The following is a 24,874-nucleotide window of genomic DNA, read 5'->3' on the forward strand; positions in this document are numbered from 1 at the left end:
AAGAACCTATTATTTACTTAAATGCTTACTTATAGACATAGAATCTATGCACCGTTTATATATTTTCTGCTGTACTTACTTCCTTTAGTATTGAGGTGTGTCCCGAAAGCAGTCATGTTGATTCTGCTTTGGAAGCACTCACCCTCCGAATGGAGGGAAGCTGTCATCCTGAATTTAAAGGCACCACATAACCCTGCCGTTTCTGAGATGAAACGAATGAAGAGGTTCCACAGCACATTTTTTTTTACGAAAACGCTTTAAACTACTTAAATCACTTCAAATAAACTTCACTTAAAAGATCCCAGTTAAAGCGCATCGATTATTTCCATTTAGTAATAATACTTTGCTATAAGAGGGTTCACTCGGCAGAATAGCGTTGAGTCCTTAACTTGTTATCACAGTCGTGTTAACCTAGCTTACATGACTGGAGTTTTCGTTGTCTCCAACACATCCAATTACAAGGAACCACAACGGAACCAACAGCCAGCTTTTCTCAAACGTGTACCCTTGCCAACGCCTTTCGTAGCTTCTTTCATTTATCCACAGATTTCAGCGACGCCGAAAACGCGCATCAGAATCGAACGTTGGTTCCTAGCTATATAAGTTCGGTAACGATACCATTAATGTCCAAGATTTTGGCATTCTTTTCCTGCCTCTCATCGAAGTACAACTACGAAGAGACTTCTATATTCCTATGGCTAGCGCAGAATCTGTTAGTGTTCTTCCTTTTGCCTCCCGGCCCTCGTGGCTCGATACACGAGAGTCAAGCGCCACCCTGTTTATTCCGAGATTCAGCGGAGCCTTCAGCGAAGCCTTCCCCCTCTCCGCGACCTGCTTGTTTATGGCCAGTTAGTGTCTGTTTGATGGTGTTCGGCTTTCCCTGGCCTTTGAAGGTCTCCTCTACGTTGCTCTGACCTGTCCTAGCCGCTAACCAAGCCCGTGATTCCTAACGTAGATCATTAAAAATGTTTTAATTACAAAGTTACGAGCCCTTCATGTAGCAGGAGGCTTTTCACAATATAACTATGAATTTTCAGGGCTTCATCACTAGTAATCTTAGGGGCAACGTGTCATTTGTAAGCATCCTTTTACTTATAGCTATCCTGCATTGAGGTTAGCGGTCGAAAATGAAAGATATTGTATATCGAAAAGGGAACGTTTACTTGCCGACGTGTACTATCACAGGAAATGTATGCCAAATTTCTGTTTGATGGAAGACCCTAAGACATCAGCTTCGATAGTATTTTTTGCAATACTAACGTACCTACCAACCAACGTTTAAAATGTGGCCTCAGTTTCTATATAATGGGCCACAAACTTCTAATCATAACTAGCAAGTCAAATGAAAAACCTTATTGTTCCAGAACATATTAGGCTTGAAACTGTAACGCCGATGCATCAAAAGGATTAAGCAACAAATGAAGCTAATTATGGCACAGTTGCGTAAGGATCCACTTGAAAAGCTTTCGATGGATCACATCACTAAGCTTTTATCCTCGAGAGTTGTTCCAGATGAGTGTTAGAGTCAATTTGGTGTTTTTTTACGGATACTGTTTACTTCTACTGTTTTGTGTTTTTATTATCTTATTTTGAACAATTCAGCCCTGTTGACATCATATTAGGTTCGAAAGATTTTGAATTTAATTTAGCCACCGAGGCTTGGTTATGTTGGAAGTAAAGCAGTAGCATCTCTGTTTTAATATGGTATCTATAACGATACGAAAATGCTCAAATCAAGAGCAACATAATTCGTTAGACGCTACGTATGTTACTATTGTTGTTATTTTCATGATAAAATTACAGTTTCAATTGGTCGCGATGACGTAGCGGGTTAGTCAAAAAGATTTGTAGAAATCGTAAGTGTGCTACCATAATAGAAGAGTAACGTTAAAGAACAGCAGTAATACACCCACAGCCTCGACCCCGCAAAACGCGATCCGTCACAACCTAATCGTAATCGAAATGATTACTCGGGCACAATCGGCATCACGATATCTCATGCCAAATGTGCGTCGTGCAATTCATGCATTTTGTTTCTAGATACATAGGCCATAGGCTAGATACCATAGATACAAACCAATCTGTGGTACCAAATACCCTGGTCGGAAAAATAGTACAGCGTATGTCTGCACAACCGCCATGCCGTTCTCGTCTACGATACATCGAAGTATAAACTACCTGTTCTGTAAAAACGAGTAAAAATGAAAGCCATTTTCATTACCTGCCTCAACAAATGCTCTCCACAGCTAGTAGCAACTATATATATATACACGTAGAAAGGCTGTACATGCGAAAAATTCCAGAGGAACTAATATCTGGCCTGATAGCAGGCCAAAAGTCTCAAAAATGCAAAAAAATTTGAAAGATGTCAAAAAGTCTTGAAACGACTAGACGTAGTAGCTTATTTGCACAACCTATTTAGCAGCTGGTATCCTCTTCTTCAAAATGGCATCATTTTCTTTACCAAAGGCACAGGTATATGAAGAACGTTTTTTCTGTGTTATTTCAATAACTTCTCAACGCCTTTGAGGGGTTCGTTAGAAAATCCTGAGAATCTTTTTGTTCGCGTTATCAAAATCAAGATGAAACAGATGATTTCACAGAAATCACATGATGACTAACAATAATGTAGGCCGTTAATTTTAGACAAAATAGAAAATTGTCGATTTTGGTGAGAGCTCGTCAAGTGCAGACAAATTGAATAATGGCTGATCTAATTTTAAAGACGGCGCACCATTTTTCGCTACGTTGAGTTTGTTATTCTCGAAAGGTTTCATTCTGCTTCCGAGAATGATGTATTGCCCCCCTACGACAAAAAGCCCGTTAAAATATGTCCGCATTAGAATGCCCCACCATAATTTAAATGCGACATACGCGAAAGGTAAGTCGATTTTTCCACTTCTAGAATTACATTTGTATTTATTCTTCCGCAAATAGGAAGACATCATTCGCATGAAATAACACAAATCCAAAAAATTACACGATGAAAATGCATTTTAAGGTATCTGCTGAACTTTTATGCTATAGCACATTGTAGATTATAAATATTCTATGGATAAGAAATAGGCTTATGAAAATTTGTTTTCCAGTGCAATGTGATGGCCGGCGAATGATCGTGCTTGAAGCTGGATGCTCACGAGATCGCCGTTAGGCGCTAAGGCGCGTTTGTTAAGCCTAACGGGACGCATTGTCACACTAAAACGTTAGAACAGTCGTGCAGCCGGGCAGCTGAAACCTGTTTTGCCATCATATTTGTTCTTTGTATTTCAGCGATCTACGTAACGTAGATCGTAGTAGATAGCGTACGATCATTAAAGCACGTAGGAAAATGATGACACTAAAAGAACATTTTCTAGTGATAGTATTGACCGACAGTTTATTGAGTTACATATCAAGTTTAGTCTTTTCGCCTGATACTATTTATCTAACAGCTACTTCATAAAACAGCCCGAAAAAAATCAAATAGAATATAATTAGATCGCGTGGACCAGTTACCTGTAAACAAGCACAAGTCGGTAAGTTAATCTGTGATGTTCGTAGAAAGGCGACTGGAGCTCGTATTAGCCCATCGAGACCTATGTAGTAAATGCTTAGCTGTTGAATACACACGTAAACAGAATAATGATTAATAAAGGGTAACTTACTTGACAGATTAGTTACTTGCAGAAGATCATTAGAAATTGCAAATATGCCTTATAGTTTCCACGTTACTACTAAATTCGAATTCAATGGAACACCGACGACCGATCCGGAAAATCGATGAAAGGGTCTTACATGGTATTAATAGAGGTTAGTAAATAACAGCCGGGTGGAAAATCCATGGGCATCAAGACTATGTTGAAACTTAAGTTGCCGGAAACCAACTTGAGCAAGGTCAGTGTGCAAAAGGCAAAGGAAGCGATTTGTCGACTACGTCGACGTATTGGCGACACGTGTACGTACAGAGACGTGACGGCAGAAGCAAGTTGACCAGTTATGTAATACTAACAACAACCGCAAGGGACCAGCTACTCTTCTCATCGGCCCAGCTGGGTCCTTTGCATATCAAAAGCACGCTGATGGATACAGTTAATACAGAGACTACTATTATCTCGTGGACGAACTCCTTGTTTATTAGTAGACCCACCGGAGCCATAACGACTAGGCAACTTCTGTGCACCATACAAAGAGCATTGGAAACATTCTAGTAGGCCTTACATTCGTAATAATAATCAGAAATGGAATGAAATAATTTCTGGAAACCGTTTAAGAACGTATAATCAGCAAGTATAAGCATACCCTTAATCACTCTTTTTAGTTAAAATAGAATGAAGGAATATACCATCTCTTCCTCTTCTAGTGCTCAACCTAAGTTTTAAAAACTTTTCAATTCATATTAGAAATTCGAATTAGAATTAGAAACCTAACCACCTGATGGATTCAAAAGACGCAATAAACAACTGGACAAAATTAGGGTATTATATTATACGATAAACTGTTCTTTCATGAGGCCATGTCAGAAGCAATATTTGAATCAGGTCGAAACAGGTGAAGCTGTATAAACTCGAGCTTCGATCGGCTTCGAAGGACCAGACCAGCTAGCCACTGTAATTGACGTTTCAACTATTATCGATTTGTTGAGCAATTATCAATATCGTATAGCTCGAAACGAAAAAAGGATGAAAAGGAGAATTCCTGCTTGCACAGGTGAAATGAGCTATCTTTTTTGCTGCATTCACATCGTATTTATTTTCTAGTTTCCATTTGCACTATATCGCTTTCAGATAAAACAGCTATCCTATTCAGTAAATGTATCTGGTACGACGTTTCTCTCTAACGTGTGCGTTTCTGCCTAGTCGTTCGAATTTATGCTGCACGCGTTCGAAGAGACACGCAGCTGTTGGCCGCATGGTCATCGCTTGCCTGTCTTCCCTTCTGAGGAGAGCAGGAATAAAGTGTTTCCGCATTTGTGCCTCATGACTTTTTTCGAGCGTTGTATGTTGGGCGGCAAAGGAGCGAGAAGGGAACAGTCAGCTTTCTAGCAGACGGCTGGCCAGCTGTGAGGGCAATACGGAACTTATTGTTATTATCTTTATGGAAGAACAGTTAAAGCCACGGAACAACCTTCGTCAAAGGTTTTCCATATTTGTAATGGTTTCTCAGAGAAAGACGTATGCCACGAACCCTCCGAACAGCGCGCAATTTATATGTACTCCTTTCTTAAGGCAGAACGCTACTGAAGACCATAAAAACAAGAGACCAAAATCTCGGCTGTTGAACTGGCGAACTTATTCTCAGTGTCAAGTGCAATTAGGTGCAGATAAGTGCTGCACCGTTCAAGGCGCTACTTCCGAACGAACCGCATGAGATTAATCGGAGAGCATTTCTGCACGCCAGGAAAAGTCTAGATAGCCTCAGCTGCATACAGTCCAACTCGCTGAACGTAATACAGTTAGTGATGCACAATGGGTATGAAATTACTCTATTGGACCATAGAGAATTAAGGCCGTCCAGCCAAGCATATATGATATATATTTGTTGTATAAAACTAACCAAAGCCATAGCGGATAGGTAACATATATGCACTAGAGAAAGAATACCCCAGGCGGTAGGTACCACACACATTCGAAAAATTCATCATCAATCTGAACACATTTTAAGTCATTAAGTAAATAGCACTTAAGGACATGGCGTACAACATATGAAAGGCGGATTACCGTTCACAATTAAAATCACATAAACGGGTAAGCTTTTTTACCTTTCGTTGGTTGAGACTGGTCTGTATGTTGACGTTTTCCAATCTAATCTAAATAAATTTATGGAAATATCACAACGTTAAATACCATACGGTGGCCGCTAAGGATTAAAATTTTTGACAGAACAAGAGAAACTCACAAAATCCATTAAACATTTATTCTTTAAGCGGACATCTTTGCAGCCCTTCTCTAAATTAAACCACAGCGTACAAGCTCTGGTGTGATATACTGACCGTCAGTTCAAACTATGCTAATCCTATTATATTACGTGCTTCATTTTTTCTATGTGTAACCCCCCAGTAAGATCAAAAAGTAGAGAAATAATTGTTACCAAATATATCTATAGCTGATCTTTCGCTGCCAGCGACTCTCAATTCATTTGCTGCAGTCATGAACAGCGTTGTCTTATGTACGGAAATATGTTCTTTATCATCCAAGGGCCTATTCAAGTTCGATCCGATCCAGCAAAAACAAAAAGGGGCAACAAAGGTACTTTAGTCACGTTTCCGATTGCCGTGAAGATGTGTGTTGAATATGGCGTCGTCGTTGTCCCTCGCTGAATGGGGGATGGGCGGCAGGGCCCTCTTACTTAGAAGCCAAAGTGTCTCCTGCCCTTTCTCTGTTGCTCTTTTACTTTATGTGCCATTTTGATACACGTTGACTGCAGCGTAACTCCGGATGTTCGCTTCGTACCCTTGACAAAAAGAAGGCCACGAGACAAGTCGGACAGGGACTTCCTGTCGTCTCAAGATTACAACGGTTGGTTTTTCCTTCCTTCGGTTGGTTCCATCCGCCTTGGTACTACTGGGACGGAACTACCTCACCAGTCCTGTCCTGCTGGTGTTGCGACCGAGCTAAGCTGTGACCCTGTGGAGCCACTTTGAGGCAGGCTTCATGCACCGAAGATGAATTATCAAGTCTCAAAGTTTTATCTTGGGCAGTCATGGGTATACGTTCTGGCAATGGAAACACAGATCGACACATTAACCGACCGACTGACTGACCGGAGTCGGCTCTGCCCGTCGTTCCTACGTTCTTTTCCTTAGGAAACGGTCTTCGCAACGGCTCGTTGACGTGTCCCTTCCTCGTTCCCATTGCGTTCCACTTCTGGTGCACTTCGTCTTTTTCTTTTTTCTATTCTCCGGCACACGCAAATTCTTTTATCTTACTGGATTCTCCCTTCCAAGGATCCCACGGGAATGTCTCTCTTTTTCTCACAAACCCTTTTATAACCACACTTTGTGACGTCAATGAACCGTTACCGAAATGGGGGCGAAGCATTGGTGTATTCCTTTGGTACCTCTGCTGTCCCGGTACAACTAATACTGCGCCAATGGTTCAGCAGCCATTGTTTCTCTGATTGTGCTGGCTCTGCTGAACCTTTCCCCTCATCTGCTCCCCTTTTATCTGTAATTTCAGTTTACGTAAGTTCGCAGGCTCTTGTTCACATAATAATTGACCTTTCCCTTCGGCCTTCTTTCGCTTATGTTGTCATTCTCTACCAAGCAGCACGTTAGGCCCTTAGCTTGCTTGTTTAAGCCTTAGCTTATGTTAAATGCATCGGTCCCACTTCGTGTTCGATAGAGCCTACGCCATCTACGGAACACACGATGAGTACTAAGCCCCGAAGAGTGCAAACAAAAGACATATGACGACTGTGAAGTAGCATAAAGCGCAAAACAGCGGTCGGATTGCCGAACTAGACTAAAATTCTTAGAGAAACGGGTAGAGCTATGAGCTAGAAAAGGAAAACTTCCACCGACCCCAACGAGGTCGACCGAACACCACTCAAAGAACTGCAAATATAAGCATGATATAGGTAAATGTTTTTACTGCATTCTTTGGTTATTAGTATATTTTCATGTAACCATGCCGGGCGAGATACATTACGTTATTAGTTGAGCTACAACGAAAACAGCCAGATAAGTTAGGCCCTACCGTTAAATGCTAATTATTTCGAAGATAAGGGAATCGTGGAGGATCGTGACTGAGGGAATTACGTGTCCTAGGGTATTTAGTACTAAATATGAGAAATCAGTGGAGTGCACAGTTTGTAGCCGTGAGCGAAACACGTTTACCTACCATGCGTGGTTAAGCCATGGTCTACTTTCAACCCGCATATATTCGGACTGACTTGCCACTTCGTTCTATAGTTCAAACAGTGTTTGAAGAACTTAGCACGGGTCGTGTTGCCTGTCAGTAATTCCGTCGTAAATAACCAAAGATGATTTTAAATTGTATAGTCTAAAAGCACTTGACCTATCTATTCGCTTGCTTTGATGCGTATTGCCAACCAAATTGCAAAGCCTCAAATTAGGTCACTATATTTACTACAGGAAGTATTATCTATTGGAAAGCAAATCTGTTTTGTTTAGATCGTTCGGTAAATTAACGGGTTGTCCTTGTTGTAAAATCTCTTAGGGACGTCGTTGTAGGATACAATACGATATATATGGCAAGGCGGCGGATCATTTGGCTAAAACAGGACTCGCTTCTCTTCGCAGATACTCCAAGCAAGCAGGTAGGGTATGTGGGCCTTTTCTGTTCTTTCCTCAAACTTCGTCCCCTATAACTGTGGCATGTACTTTTTCGTGTTTAAGAAGATCGGAGCGCCGATGCGGAAAGCCCAACTTTTAATGTCTCGCAACAAGCCTGCAACGAAAAGGACCCTACCGCTGTTTTTTGCCTGCGTAGATAGAGTTGGCAGGTAGAGTCTGCGTACACATCGTCAACAGAGTCAAAATTCTGTCTGTTCTATTAAAGCGAGGTGGTGATACTCTACTCCTTGGCATCCACTCCTTCGTGTTTTGGGAGCGAAGTTTTGAACGTATCCTTTCAGCATAATGATTAGAAATCTACGTACTTTAGATCTAAAGTGCCGAGATACAACACATCCTATCGGACATGCTATAACAGAGATACGAAACGTCAGGCTTGTATAGAGCGATGTCCACATCTTTAATTTCATGCAGCTTCGTTTTCAAATCTTAGACCACTTACATGTATTATCGGCTTTTTTATTCCTTCTCTTTTTCCCTTGTCGGTGTCCGCTCGGTATTTCTGATTGTTTGGTATTGCAAAATCTCTTTTTCTGATACAGCACTAACGCAAGGCCATCTTTAAAGAATAAACGTACTACGCTAAACAATGAAAATGCTAAAATATGATAAAGAAACAAGAGCCATCAGAGACTGATAGAATATTGTTTGGTTAAGAAATGTACAATCTGAGAAATAATGATGATATTTCACTGCTCACTAAGTGCTTTTCCGTTGTTAGACAGTAAAGCAGCAACGCACGCGACGCCGCTTATTTGCACCATAATCATTCTGTACTACTCCTATAGTTGCCCTTCTATAGTCGGGGAAAGGAGGTGGGGGTAGCGTTGTTTTATACTTAGCTCTAACTACAACGACACCTTACTTCAAACAGTTCTATGTTTCAACTTTTACGTCCGGCAACTCCATTAGGTATTCGATCAGACGGATAAACGAACTGTATGCCTGCGCTTAAAGATAAGTAGACAAATAAGTTACCGGCTAGACTGCCACGCTGACACTTCGAATACCTACTACATAACAGGGTTACCACATTTGCTGCTGTTTCTATTGTTGCTAGTTTTACAGCATGCTCGATCGAAAATAAATTCTATTTTACCTTCCGTCGATTACTCTGAAGACAGAGATCTCTTTCCTGAGTTATTTTTGTTTTACTTTACTATATGCCTTTTCTCTGTCTCTGTTATTTTTTGCTAGGCAGCGAAAGGCCATATATTACGTAGTCAATATTTATCCACTCTAGGGAGCCCGTTCGTTGCCCACATACAGCGATTTTTCTTCTTTTCTTTTTGCACATCTTTACCAGTTTAGATCAGAACGTGCCCGGTGGGTCGTGCACCATCTTTCTTTGTGTCACGTGCACAGCGACAGCCATAGCTCCGTATGCCCCCGACATCGTCGCTGCCACCGCTGTGTTACCCACCGCCGTCACAGCAATCGTGATTACGTGCGTGAGCATGTCGGGGCCACGTCATCTATGACCATGGCCAAGGGAGAGGATCAGAGAGTAAAAACTACGATGCTGTCAATAGAGGGCCAGACAGTCGCTTGACGACGGCTCTTCTGCAAAGCGAAACGCAGCGGGAAAGCAGACGGTTGGAACAAGTTGCCGCTGAAGAAGCATCAACAGCAGCAGCGAAATCAACAGCAGTACAAAGATCCGAAACAGGAGAACAGTGAGTGGGCGAGCTTTTGACTTATGTGCCACTTCAAGCTTGTCGGCAGAATTTGAAGAGAACGAATGGGGAAACGGGGAAGGGCGGTGTCGGTCTTCCGGCGGAATACTGTTTATCAGACGCGCAGCATTCAACTGTAATAGACGTAAGGTGCTCATTATCCTTCTGGCTTGTTGAACCATCCTGCTTGCACTTTGGCAGCTGTTAGAGAGCACATCCATTTGCTATATTCATGACATCTAGCTCGTTGCTGACGCGAGTAAACCGAGTGGGAAGCTGGCTGTTCCCCTGTGATAACAACGGTAAACACGAATAAAGGCGTGCAGCAAAATGAGCAAGTTCGAAGCAGAAGGGAATGGCTTAGCGTTTCGAGTAACACCGGCCATCAGGTATCAGCATTCAAAATCTAGACGAAATGTTACGGTGCGTACGTTGTGTAGCCGGTGAAAACGCCACAGATAACGTCAGTCGTACACACCCTTGAAAAATGACTAACAAAATGGGTTTGCGCTTATCGGTTAAATAGATAGTATAAATCTCGAGTATTGCTGTGTTTTAGGATAAATATCAAAGTTAAAGGATCGTCAAAAATGTTTACCGATAGGGCTTAGAGACTGTTGACTTTGTGAAATAAGACGATACAACGTTTCGGAATGAAATCGTATCTTAGTAAGTTTCCGTGAGGGTATTTTCGAGCATTAGTCAGGAAGAAGCTTTTGCTAAACACAGTTAGTATAAATATTACAATTCAATTCAAAAGAAGATAACATACAGATGCATAGTTTTCGAATAATGTACATATATGATCGGGGCTGCCTGGCGTACATCAGCGTCATCCTAGCACAAAAAATAACCTTGCAATTTTGTCGATATACCTCGTGGTTTTAATCGTTCATGTTGGGAGGTTCGTTCCCTAAGGTCGTCGTCCGGTCCGTCCCGTGTCCTTCGGTTTATACAAAGTTTAGTGCTTGTCTAGTTTGTCAAGACATATTTCGCTACTTCGTTAGACACAGCACCAGTAGAAGGCAACGATCGTCACACTTACACAACCCTAAGAACTGAATTTTTTCCTTGTTGTACATTGCTCCCCATTGCAGTTATTCGCGATTTGAGAGTTCGTCCCAGTGGGGTCTGTAACCCCTTTGTACACTAGTGTTATAGGTGCCTTCGCTGTTAGCGTAACAGCAGCTGGAACAGAAATAAAAGCTTAGGATTTCGCCCCAACATTCGAACTGGGTACGTCCACTTGAGCCTCAAGCTTCAACTGAACGTTCTCAGCTACACAATTCCAAGACCTAAGCTTTATTCGCAATTAGATCAATTTGTACGTTCGCTTAGCGTCGCGCATCGATCGGGCGTACACAGTTGAAATAATGTCGATTGTTGTTCCATAGGTATATATCCCGTTCTGCTTGCGTACACTCGGCTTCTATAGTTATATAGCCACTTAACGAGGAACTCTGGAATCATCATGGGCAAGCGCATTTCCATGCATGTATATTGTGGCGTAACATGCCGGATCAGGCGGCAGAGATGTGCGGCGGATAGGTAAAATAGGAGCGTTCGGGAAAAGGAGGCGCCAAGTGCTATAGACAAGTTTTCTATGTCTATAGAAGATAGCCGGCCAGCTAGCCAAAGGGCTCGTGCTACAGTTTAGCGGATTTACCTCTCTTTTTTGCTAAGCATCTAATTCTTACATAGAAACGTAGATATCCACATCCAGAGCCGCCGCAGTATGCGAAAATTAGGCAATATAATTCTTGGAGAAAAAACTTCCTCATTATACCTATGCGGTGCTAGAAATAACGTTTTGTGAGAAACAAAAACACAAACGAAGACCGTAGCGGATTTGGTTCATAGCGAGCGCTATCTGAATGGCGGGAAAGGTGCGCAGTGTGAATGTAGTAGCGGTACAAACACTCTGTTGATGTTGCCGTCAAAAGTAACTAAATAAATAAAAATGTCAAACGTGTTATATTCGTCCCAACTAAAAATGCAAGTAGCGACTTTGAAAGATAAAGAATAGGCGTCCCACGTGTATTTGTTGCCGTTTGCAATCAAAGCCACGGCTCCATCCGCCCGTGTTGTGCGTTCGTTGTAATCAATCACTGCCGCATATCTGCTTCTAGGGTGATCTGTTTTTTTGCTTATAGGAACGCAAAATTATACAAGCAAACGACGTTGGGCCTGACTGCACTTTTTCACCTGAAATGTTTTTGCCCAGTATAAATAGCACACTTAAAGTTCATATTGCAACTGTAAAACGACGCGTTACCTGAGGAGTTTTTCTCGGTTTACTTGTCATCGAATAATGTTTGGAGCTAGAGCAGCGATAACGCCAAATCGCTGGGGCTGCTTCTTAGCGCAGGATGGGATCGATTTGGTGTCACCAAAACGGACCCCTTTTCATTATTCTGCTAGCATCCTAAATAGCTTCACTGGTGCTCGTACATTTTCAATCGACAGCATCGCAATGACCAGACCACCAAGCGAACTCTCTCTCTATCAGCGCGTCTCTCTTTTCGTCTCATTGCATACATTGAACGAACTTCGCCCCCATCCCGAGCCTAATCTTCTAGGTGTAGACGTTACCTGTAGGTTAGTAGTCGAAACCACTATGGCTTTGACCGCGACCGAGTTTGGGCATTGGCTCTCGTTGCCAAGCTGAAGCCGACAATGATCCTTGACAGTCTCGCCATTTTACGTAATATCATTCAATAATAGTGAAACAGTCCTACGTCAACGAAACGAAGCCTTGTGTCTCTCTTTGAAACGATTCGCTTATGCCCGGCTAACCCAAACAAAAAGCAAGATGCTCTCCATAAAAGTAGTGCGTGCTGACTGACTCTGAAACGTCTCATGACACAACGATGGGGGCCAGGAAGGACGACAACCCGTTGCCCACAGCTCCGAGCTGCTGAGAAACCGAGAATACTGGAGCTACCCTCAAAGGTGGCACATACGCAAAATCTAACTTTCGTAGCATCCTTCCCTACCCCGGCAACCAAGTCAAGATTTGTCAGTGATCTTCTCCAGGCAAACACCTATAAAAAATGACAATGACGATGAACTATAGGCCGGACGATAATGCGTTTGAGAGGGAAGAAGGCGAACCGATACGTCCTGCGACCATTTCATCTGCGGGAAGATGTCTCGACCTTGCTCCTTCAATGGGCAACGCGAAGACAACCCTATAGATCGAGATCGCTATACCAGGGAGGAACCACTTCTGTCGGCCTCAGATATGAGAATAGAAATCGTTTCTAGTTTGCCTATTTCTCGGCCACTGCCTCTTCCATTAGCTAGATTTTTTTCACCTTTTCAAATATATCGTATAGTACAATTTTGTTCCTTTATCTATGTCCTGCCTCGATTTATTTCTTTCTATACGCTAACTTAATTTACGGTTTTGCTACAATGTTCAGTAGTATCTTACTAGATAGCTCGCTAGATCCAAGAGTAATCTTCGGTCTGAAACTGCGTACAAAATTCACCTTTCGTAAACGTCGCCATATTGACATTTGATTGCAATAACGGAATCCCACAAAATCTCTCCCACAAATATACGTTATTCAGATAATACTATTCGACAGGAATATCATCAAAATGTGACACTCTCTTGTGAAATTTGTACCTGTCTCTAAAAGGCCAAAAGATACATGCAGAACTGTAGAAATATGCAAAAGTAACTAGCCCAGACTAAGATTTAAATATCAAATTCAGGTCACTGAACTAACATCCTTTGCCAACATAACGCACATGATAATCCAACTCGTTTGTAGCTGCTCTGCGCGAATTCTACATTAAAAAGCCAAATCGAACGATTGGTATTACTGTTACCAGCGTCCCTAGCTAGATAGTCGGAGCATTAACCAAGAATAGGTCTGCTAGATAGAGAACGCAAAACAAATATTCAAATAGGAGTTTGTTCGATGTTTGACATATTGGCGGGTAATTTGCTCAGCGGGCAGACCGCCGCCAAGTAGCCTATCACCAACCAATGGCCATAGGAGCTCAATTAATCGCGCCATAAACATATGTCATTTAACAGCTAGGGTGGACCATCGGTTCTAATTTGTGCTAGCCATGTAGTCCAAGCAGCGGTGGATCGAATCTAAACATTATTGGCTAGCAAGTTGTCCTACAGCGAGGCATTGATTGATACATACGTGATTATGCCAACCGTGTGTAGTTAAGATAGAGATCCAGACATTCAACATGATGCTTAACGGTAAGATGGAGCAAAAATTTCGACACATATATCGGTGTCGACTTTAATGACTACTATTCATATTATACGTACAGGAAAAATAGAAACAGCTATTGGGATCGGATTGTGCGTCTTCTTTGTAACATTGTCCTTAGATGCAATCGAGATGTGTCAACAAAACGGCTTTTCTTGCTAAAGCTTCGAGCATGTGGTGATAGAGTTCCAGTTCAACGTATGTTCGTTGTCATCACCCTGCGTTAAATTTGACGATTAAGTAAACGTAAAAACTGGTAGCATGGTTAACACTATCGCATATTATGTTATGGTGTTATTCTTAATCATATTAAAGTCTAATCTATTTGTATTTTTTGCCGCGACATTTGGGTAACATAATAAATTCTGCACTGATTACCACCACAAGAAGGAACGCGAACGTTCGGGCGACGGCCAGATTTGCTTTACCGGTCATTGCCATGGATAGCAGTCACCTAACTGGATTCAATGTTATTTAAAAGCTGAGGGTGGTGCATACCGTCACATAGTGAATTTGTCGCCATCGTGTTGATAAAGTCTTCACAGCCACTCTATACCCAGTCTATTTATTCCGCAATACTCAACATCACGCGCAACCCCTAGCAGCAAACAGCTGCGATTACTGTCACACATACGCGTCATGTAGAATAAAGGACCTACATTGCGGATAGCATTCGCACATTAGTTCGAGCCGCCGCGCTGGCACAACCGAACAGCAGGCCATGACATTGCAGGCCAGAGGAATGAATTAGCTAATAAGACGGGTTTTATGTCCCTATGGAATACAGAAAATCATTGGCGACTAGTGCTAGCGCCTCGTGCGACTGATAGAACGACTCTCCCTATACACAGATCACATTTGGCCCATAGATACGTAGATAAGGCATGACAGAGCACAGAAGCGTGAAACTCTGATAACACTAATATTTTGCCGTTTTAACCGATAAAGAGAGAAATAGAAAAAAAAAAAACATTAAGTATTTTTTTCACGCAAATGTGAAAAGCAGCGTCGAATTATATCATTTAGATCGGAAGAAACTCGCATCTGGAAGAGATCAAAATAGAACTTCACAGTTTTGATTGTCTAACTTAGAAATAGAAATTGAGCTAGATGTATACATAATGTATAATTCTATATATCATGCAAACCAATAAAAATTCGGTTCCGCCTATATTTATCCAGGGTGATCTCTGTAGCTATACTTATTGGTTAAATATATAAGTTTATCGTAAAATACAGCAAGAGAACATTATACGATATTAAGTCGGAAAGGTTGAGAAGCTGCAACAGTATTAACATTAGAAGGAACAGTTCTCGGGTCGCTCATAATTTTCCCGTTTTTCTTTTTTAAAAAATATACAGCTACCACTTTCACGCCTCAGTCGCGCTCGAAAGGTTTCTTCTGAAGGTCTGTTGTCGCCGTAGGAACCATCTGTCTGGATAAAAACCAAACTATATCACTAGAGACATCGCTTTCACCGAAGTGCCCTTCTGCGATGTCTGCACCGCATTAAGTTCCTGTTTTTCTGCTTCTTTCTTTAACACTACTACGTTATCAAAGTAAGGCCTCGCACTAGAAGAAAACACTCCGTCGACTATCCGAATCTGTCCAAGTAACCTAACGACCTAACCGCTACTAAATGAATAGAACGTCCGGCGACACTGACAGCGCTGCACATATATTTCCGTGTCGGCACAAAAAGAATTCACGCTCTCGTAGCTGGCCACACAGACTCCTGCCGCTTTTTCTGCTGTTTCTCTCCATTCGCGCACCCCCCGAGGAATGAATGTATGGGGTGCGGGAATAAGAAAGGCGGAAAGGATCAATAAAGCAAGCTAGCTTATTACGACATTTCGCGTTCTATTGCAAATTTCCGCCGCTGCCGCCGCTAAAATTAACTGCATCGCGGCTATGCAGAGCAGAGGCACAAGTACGTATAGTGCGCCTTTATTCGATTTACTCGATTCACTGAATAAGTCCGCCAAACAAAGCCCGAACGGAGCCAAAAGAAAGGCGAGTTTGGATTTGCCCCAAATGTACGCCTTTGCCTTAAGATGATCGTAGGGTGCTAACTTAATGAAAACAATAGATGCGTAGGCGCACTACAAAACTGTGCGTTTAAAAAGCTGTTTCAAGGTGGTATTTAGAAAATATAGCACATAAGAGCTGTGTATTCGGTCTGAAATTAATGCCAATTTCATTCGGTGGCGGCATTCCGTTATAATACAGTAGGCTTACCGTCTGTCAAGTGCCAGCCAAACTAGCTGTGTAAATTCGGCTGATAGGCTTATGTCGTTCGAATACGATCGCGTCGTAGCATAAGCGCTTAATGCCTCTTTATTTATTTATTGCATCAATTGAGATGCAGTTTTGGACCCCAGAAGACTTCAAATGTAACACTCTTTTATTGAACAGTACGAAAGGAAGGTGGCCAAGACAAGGCCGGACTTTTCGATGGGAGGAATAACTATTAATTTCGAATAGAAGAAAGCCTTCGTAGTGAATAAAGATTTGATTGTAGAACGTCCTTTACACAATTTGCGGCATGCCCTTGGCTTAATTGAAGCTTTTCATTAACTGAGTGATACATGTAGTTGTAAATAATGCCACTCTCTATGTGCAGTCTAGCATACCATAGAAATGAGTAGAAGAGTTAAACGATTGCCCCACCAAAAAGATTGGCGCTCTTGCGTTAGAAAACTCTGAACTGTTGTTTGCGAGTCGTTTAAACAAATTTGCGTCATTCTACATGAAAATACATGGCACACTATGTACTTAGCCTTGAACGTGCTACTCTAACGTATTCTCATAGTCAGATCAGTTTTTCAATGCAGTTCCCTGTTTTAAGTACCGCAGATACGACCTGCCCGCCAGGTAGCTAGCACTAATGGAATAGATATTTTGCTTCAGTGGAAACCCCACGAAGAGTGAGCATTGGCTTCTATAGGTAACACAGTAAGCAGATAAATTCTTGTGAAGCGCATTTAGAGGAAATAGGATGTCTGCGTAAAAAAATTCCACCGACGGAAAATAGAGATTCTAATAATATCACTATCACTATAGTGTGCCTTCCTTTGGTGAGGTGTCATACACAAGTTCTTGCGACAATCAAACGGTTCTTCAGCTAATGGACACGCTGGGCCTGTCGATGCTGCATGTTGCACTATGTCGGTGAAAGGAGTTTCGCGCACGCAGTGGCATAACTAATTCCCGTCTAGCCCGAAACGTGCTGCACGCAAGCTAACAATGGGGCAAGCCCAAATATGAAAACGAAGTAGTCGTCTCTCATGGTTTCGTAATGGCGCCCTAGTGAGAGGTCATCCATTTTGCGCAAGCTCCGTCACATACAGAAAGTAATAGACATGGCTAACCTACTTTTACCTGTGTGTAGAGCCATAGCCAGTCCTCTTTCGAAGCTTCCTCGATGGCGAATTAATCCACCTTTGACTCAGACCAGATAACAAACGAGGCTGCAGATGTTTAGTGTATGGCTTTTTTCTGCCTCGTCGAATCGATAGAGCGCTATAGCTAAACTGCTAAGCTCTCGCACTGCACTACCCCGCCTGAAGAATGGGACCCACTCATTTAATGGCATTAACAATTGTACAGAAGAAAAATCGACGAAATGTCTTTACCAGCCACCGTCGTAATGAGACAAGTCAACTGTATACTGGACCCCCAGCCCGTAGCATTCTTCTCATACTCTTCGATTGCGATGCCCAGACGCTGCCGGCTTGCCTGAACAGGTAAGTCGTACATCAAACCCACCTGCAAGTGCACCTGCTTCCCTTATTCGATGCTTCAAAACTCTCTTGATAATACCTTTTCTTTTTCAACATATATTTTATGATACGTATCGAGAATCTTTCCTTAGAGAAATTTTCCCTGCGTAATTTGAGGACCATAAACGAACACTGTTCACGAGACCGAAACGATGCCACCAAATAGTTAATGTCTCTTAACGTAATTCAGTTATCTGATACAGGCAACTTGTATGACTCTTTTGACGCGGTCAGAAGTGTGAAATCATTATATTTGTTATAGATAACTAAATATGATTAAGAATCCACAGTGTATTGACTCGAATCTGTTGGCCCTCGTTTCAGATACCATAGGATCCGCTGTAAAAAAAAAATAGACAAATGTAGTCACCGCAGTGAACCTTCTTCGTATCAGGACTCGCAATGTTTAGTTTTCATGCATATTTTCAAACGTGACGTGTATTCCGACTACCATCTAAATTACTAGAACTTGTAGCCGTTTCTGTTAGGCCATTACGCTGCGAAATATCGCCAGCTATCGATCTAGATTGCATAACCTAATGATTCCTAGCTGCTTGTCCTATATGCGACTAGTCCCACAGAAGGGCCTAGCCCATCATCCTCCCCCGCCCCGGCTTGACGCCATTCGTTTCTGCTTTGTGAAGACGCTCCATATATCGTTCTGCGCTCTGCGGCAGTTGCTGTTTGAGAAAAACCTGCGCAGCCTTTGCCAGTAGCCTTTGCTTTGTAGCGAGCCGATTACAGGCTTAGCTTATACAGAAACCAAGTGGGCCGCTAACAGGACTGCCAGCAGCCACACCAAACACTAAGCGTTCCCAAAGGCACTATTCTCTTTTTGTAGAAATTTTGATTGTCTACACCTAGCTAGCATTTCTGGAAAAAATTTCGTGAAAGTGGAGCAGGCTACGCCAGACCTGCCTCGAGATAATAGCTGGAAAATGTATGCACGGTTCCTCCCGTCGTCAGGAGCAGTACGCCTGCTAGCTTCGGTGGATACAGAAGTTTCTGGAAACTGCCGTTGCTCAAAAGAAAATGACATGGCTGACAGATTTTGATGAACATTGTCCACAAAACAGTGTGCTTCCATTTTCGCCCATTGTTTCAGCACAGCATCGACTCCCTAGACAATTTCCCGGGTTAACGGAAAAGCGGATATCATGTTTTCTTTATTCGACATGTAACTCTCCAGTCTTACATCAAGGTCCTCTCTGCAGTGTCAAGATGACATTTGCCTCACTTCCTTTTCCCGACATTTTTCACCTATTTATTTCAGAACTCGCTATCTCACAGTAGCGTACTTGCCGATCAACGGTCGTCTGTCAATTGTCGGTCGATTTCCACTCCAGTGCTCAGCAAGTTTCGCTGGTTTTATCTGCCTGTTGTTTCCTTGTCCTTAGCTGGAACAATAGAAAATACAAAAAACTCAGCAAATGTCGGCCTCTATCGTTCGGTTCTCTCAGATCTTGTCCTCCGTTCTACTACACACTTACCGCTTATTTCAATCGCCAATTCTGTCCTTGTCTATCTAACTTATTTGTGCTTTGCTATTTCGTAACCAATCGCTTCGTCTCTTTCTGTCGTCATGTTTTTATTTAATATTGCGCTGCCTAACTTGTAGTACGGTACGAAACAGCCGATGCCCCTCCCAAGTATTTATTTTTTATTATTATGCAATTAAGGTGACAGCAATAGGATAGCTTTTATCTTTTACAACAACGGTCTATGTTATGAAAGGGAATAGTGAAGGCTTTTAGAGTGGTGGTTCGAACCCTTTAGATTGACAGGAGAGATTTGGCGCCAGGTCTTCTTGTTTACAACATGATCCAATGTAGAAACAGGTGTGCAGTGTCTCGTGTCTGATAAATAGAACCGAAGGAATTTTTTCTGGTCATAATAAGAATAACATATGACTAGAATAATCCACACATGTCTACTTTTATTTACCGCAAGAACTCAATATAGTTTAATAACAACCATAATATACGTCACATTTATAGCAGTTTAGTGCCAGACAGACGTACCCTCTAACCAGCGTTTTAATCTAGATATTTTCTGAAAGTGTTTTTTAGGAAAAGACGGATTTGGCATGCCCTGCTTTCCCTTCGAGCGTATAGGAACATTTATGCCAACTGTTGTGCTTGCACCGTTTACATCATAGACCGCCCAGTTGTCAATCTTGTGTAACCTAAATGTAGCCCTGAATGTTTCTCAGTTAAGATTGGCCGGTCTAAATATTGTTGTAAACGTTTACCTCGACGCTTTCCCAGTAATGGACTATATTCATTGCAAATATATAATAGACTGAGTGACTATATGTAAGAGCATGTAATTCTCGTAGTTCGTGAGTTCTAAATACTCGCAACGCTAGGTTTGCCACTAATGACCTCCTATTATGAAATTCGTTTTAGCTAACGTATGACATGCTTTCATGAGAGCGAGCTGACCGTGAAGAAATACTGCGACAATTTTGATTACATCGCTTTCACATTGTTTCTAAGAGCCCCTTAAGGACTGTGCATGTCAATATTCAGTGTCTACTCTATATATACTCTGAAGGCCACACTCGTTTGAAGATCGGAAGGCAGTGAACGTCTAGGCGTAATTGCATCAAATCTCTGATCCAAAGTTCAAGGCATATATGTCACTGCAAAACCTATCTTTAACGCATATGTTACTCAGCTACGTGATACGTCATAAGCAAGTTTAATGAGATTTTGTTTAAGCATCGGTAGACGCCGACAATTCTGTTTACCATAAGCTTCGAGTGTATAAATCGAGTGCACTTATTAACACTAGAGACAAAACGTACAAGAAGACATACATGCAACGCCAAAAACACGACTGCCATACACACATGCGATCAAAATCTTATCTCCGAGAAACATTATGTTCAAGTTGAAAAGTTCAGAAGAACTTATTTGGCTATTTACATTGTACGTAATGGCAGATAACGCTGTCGAGTTGGGTACGAAGGCTGTAACAGCGAGACAGGCGCATCTTGTGGTAGGACCCGTTATCGCTTTCCAACTCACACGATCATAACGTAGTAACACTTTTTTTTCTAACGGTTTCTCGAGGCGAATTTTGAAGGCAAGTAGCAGAAACATTTCTAACAGACGACTGATTACTGCGATTAAAGCACGAGTAAATCAGCGCAGGATAGAACAGTCGCCCATGTAGGACACCCAGATTCCTTTGGATCCAGCCAGTCAATAAGCCGACAGCCACACGCTTTCGATGCGTTTGCTAATAGTAATCACTTAAGTACTGCACAGAACGCTATCTTTACACAGCAATCGAAGATGACGCCAAAAAAAAGGTGTTGGAAGTAACCAAAACCTTTCTCTCCCGCACGCTACTTATACTTTTCTACAGGAGCCTACGACACACGTAAGAGACAATTTCCATAATTAGCGGTTTTAGTACATTGCTATGAAGGTAAGATTTATCCACGCGATGCAAAGTGTTCGAATCCATTCAGAGTGACCTGCGTGTACACATCTCGCCCTTCTCCATATGCACACAGAATGTCACACAGCGGGCCACCGGGTAAAGTGCTGAGCTAGTTCCAAGTGGATTTGCCGGCCTAGACAAAGCCGATTCGATAGCGTTTGCAGTGTTTTTATACTGATCGTGTATATTATCGATAAATATTACAGTTTCATACAAGCTTTAGATGGGGACGTTAGCCGCACTCATCTCAAACGAGATCAGCTTTGTTCATTCTAACTTGCTTCCATTTGGGTGTTTATTGCAGTGACGAATACTGAGACGCTACGAATGCAGTGTGTTAACTATCACGGGTCACTATTATTATATTTACGGAATATCGGGGTGCTGTGTGTTGGCTATCAAAGTAGCACTTTTGCAGTTCGTTCCCGCCGCTACTTCTTTGTCACCGTCCGGTCGGAGCGACAGACACGCTAGTGACTGTCTGTGTGGTTGTTAGTTTTATGGTGATTTGTGCGTACGTGAAAGCGATGAGCATGCTTTGGATATATATAGGTTTAACGGTGGTCTGCTAGCATCGTAGCCTGTTAGTTACTACATCTGTACAGGACAATTAGGCCATGAAGTAAATATCCCTCTTCTCCGAAACAGCCACATTCCACAACCTAGCGAAAATTTTCTAATTTGGGATCCTAAGAATTCTTCGTTCGTACTATAATGTGATGATAATAATAATAATAATAATAATAAGGTGGAAAAGAAGCAGACAGTATCAAGTATTCACGAGGCTAAAGAGGAATTTTACCTACATGAATAAATCCCGAAGAAGCGCTCGACGTCCTACGACCAATACAAGACAAAGCTGAAACAACACGATATTACAAGAGGAAAAATTACAAAGCGGACAAAGATAGGTGCTGACGTAATTTCCTAAAATCCTAGGATTTCCCAATACGTATCGAAACCATACGGCCATATGTGCTATTTTTACGTAGGCTGATTCAATGATTCGTGCAAAATTCTAAATTTCATTCAGTTTTTTTAACTGGCGTATAATAACAATAGTTCGAGTAGCAGAAACCTTCCGACAACTGCCGTACAGCGAACGGTATTTTCAGATTGGACCGCCGAAAACTGGAGCCCTTTTAAAACCTCTTCGTCCTCGACAGAAGGAGCAATAGTCTGTTTCTATGGGTGGCTATCTTTGAATGATGATGGTCACTATTATTATTATATTTTTATTAATTGTGCTTATTGGGTACGCATATTGAATTATTCCGATGTAAATATAAAAAGGCTTCATCTGAGCTACCAGCCTGAAGCGACACCGAGAGTAATGAAGTATGGACTCCCATAGATGAACATATTACTTAGGGGTCAAAGGCTACACGTATACGGTGAAAAAATGAGAAGAGCTTAAGTCCATGTAGGTAGATATTTTACGTACGTAAATTTAAGCGCAGGTGAACAGTCCATCCCACTGTATTATTGTCAGGCATGTTCACAGAAATTATATAGGATGAGATGAGAATCTGTTTCGTAAGCTGTTTCATTTTTTGTACCTGAACTCAACTATGCCTCACAAGTACGTAGGCCTCTACTATGTACAACAACAATAATAATAATAATATTATCATAACTTTATATATATAATTTTATATATATATATAGCTTATTTTTCATGCCTAGAGTAATTAGCACCAACCAGAAACATACAAGTAATAACAGAAGAAGCGCACTAAGGCAGTAACAGACGAGGAAATATTTGCTTCACCACTCATCGTTTCCCCGCTCCGTACTTGTCTAAACCGGCAACGCATACATACATATACATGATAAATAGAATACATCCAGCGTGGCCTAAAAGTCATCGTCGTCGTCATCGTGGCAGTAAGAAATGGAGAAGCAATCAACACCCCCTCCACCCGCGGAAATTCTTCATCTGTCTGAAAATACTAGAAGACTAGCTTGTCTTCTGCAGCTGCATTATATAGAAAACGGCGCTTTTATATGTACGATATAATAATTTGACTAACCGTCGTCAGGCCAAACATACAAAAGAAAGGTACACGCACACGTGCACATGAACAAATTCGTTTCCCAGCCACTGTTGTCATCGCCACTACTCACAAAATGCTGCTTGTATTACTATGCTATTATATATGATTAATTATATAACGTATGTGTGCCAGAGTATGCATTTGCATTTGCTCGAGAAGACATTTATTATGAAGCTGTACTACTTTCTGGACTTGATACGCACCGTCATAAGATATACGTCCGCGAGTGTGCTTCTAAATAAAGACATTTTTACATAGAAAGTGATCTACTAGAATATAATGTATAACCTGGCGGTGGAATCAGCAGTATTTTTGTAGAGGAAAACAATGGAATATGGAAAAGTACATCTTTTTATAGTTAGGTGTGACAAATCTATATAGTGGTATATCGTATGTGTGCACATTATTTGAGAACCTAGACTAAAACTTCATTTGTTCTAGGTTAACTATAAATATAATAAGAGAAAAACATCATATTCTAAGCGATCCTTCTACTGACAAAAGGGAGTACGTTAGCAGTTTGAGATGCATAGCAACCTCTACATACAAAAAAGCTCAAATCAACCTTTTTAAATCACCTTAGAAATCCGAGCGAATGGAAGGCGAAGAAAAGTTCTATTTTCCCATTGCTCGCTCTCACTTACAGCAGGCTTACAATAGGCCGGCACCTTTTTCTTCCTTCGTTTTGCCTCACAGTGGTGATAATGCGACTGTACACTTGAATTTCAGCGTTGGTATATAGTTTGCATGCTCTTTTGTGGACTTGTTAGATAAAGTCCAGCTGAGTCCATGAAAAGCCAGCCCTGCTAGCACTTCTAGTGGAGACAAGTCGCTGATGCTACACAGACGAAGTAATTCCAAAAACGCAGTTACATGGTCAAAATATTCAAAGGCGTTAAAAAATGCAGCTGTATGAGGACAATACGGGGTTAGCGCGAGTTCGAAAGAAGTCTGTCGTCGTCATAGACTCAGGCAGACGTGTGAATGAAAGTGAAAACGGACGAGGACAGAACTTGGAAGTGTTGCCCCAGAAACGTTCTCTTGTCGCCGTTGCCGCCGCCGCCGCTGCTGCCATTATCAGAGCACGAACACGTCAATATACATTTACTACTTACGCTATTCGATTTGTTTCGAGAAATTCATACATGTCGAATAAGAAGGAATTTGTAGATATCCTCTAGCGGCTCCAGTTCGTCCTTTCCTACTTCTAGTTTCTAGTTATCCTTCGTCTGCGGGTCCTTTTCAACACGCTTACCGTTTTCGGCGAGCTAAGGTTATTCTGTATTCTTTTGTCTAAATGTAAGCTGCTTTCTAATGCTATGACAAAGGGAAAATGGCGTCATTGGTTGCATTGGACAACGCACGGTG

At 41.8% G+C, this 24,874-nt stretch overlaps 1 protein-coding gene across 9 annotated transcripts in view; it reads right to left on the reverse strand.

The window, feature by feature from the left end:
* The window catches only part of RhoGEF3 (Rho guanine nucleotide exchange factor 3), a 158,450-nt gene that overhangs the window by 45,636 nt on the left and 87,940 nt on the right, over positions 1–24,874 (reverse strand). For 6 of the 9 annotated variants that reach the window (XM_086973442.1, XM_086973439.1, XM_086973437.1 and 3 more), the window contains one exon: positions 19,299–19,393. The exons of 1 other annotated variant lie outside the window; for it this stretch is intronic. The gene's annotated coding sequence lies outside the window, so the exon portion shown is untranslated. Of the gene's footprint in view, positions 1–19,298; positions 19,394–22,251; positions 22,309–24,874 lie in introns of all 9 variants that reach the window. 2 more of the 9 variants (XM_086973444.1, XM_086973446.1) reach the window with 2 other exon arrangements.

Source organism: Varroa jacobsoni, unplaced genomic scaffold (genome assembly GCF_002532875.2).
Source record: "Varroa jacobsoni isolate VJ856 unplaced genomic scaffold, vjacob_1.0 scaffold_193, whole genome shotgun sequence".
NCBI lineage: Eukaryota > Metazoa > Arthropoda > Arachnida > Mesostigmata > Varroidae > Varroa > Varroa jacobsoni.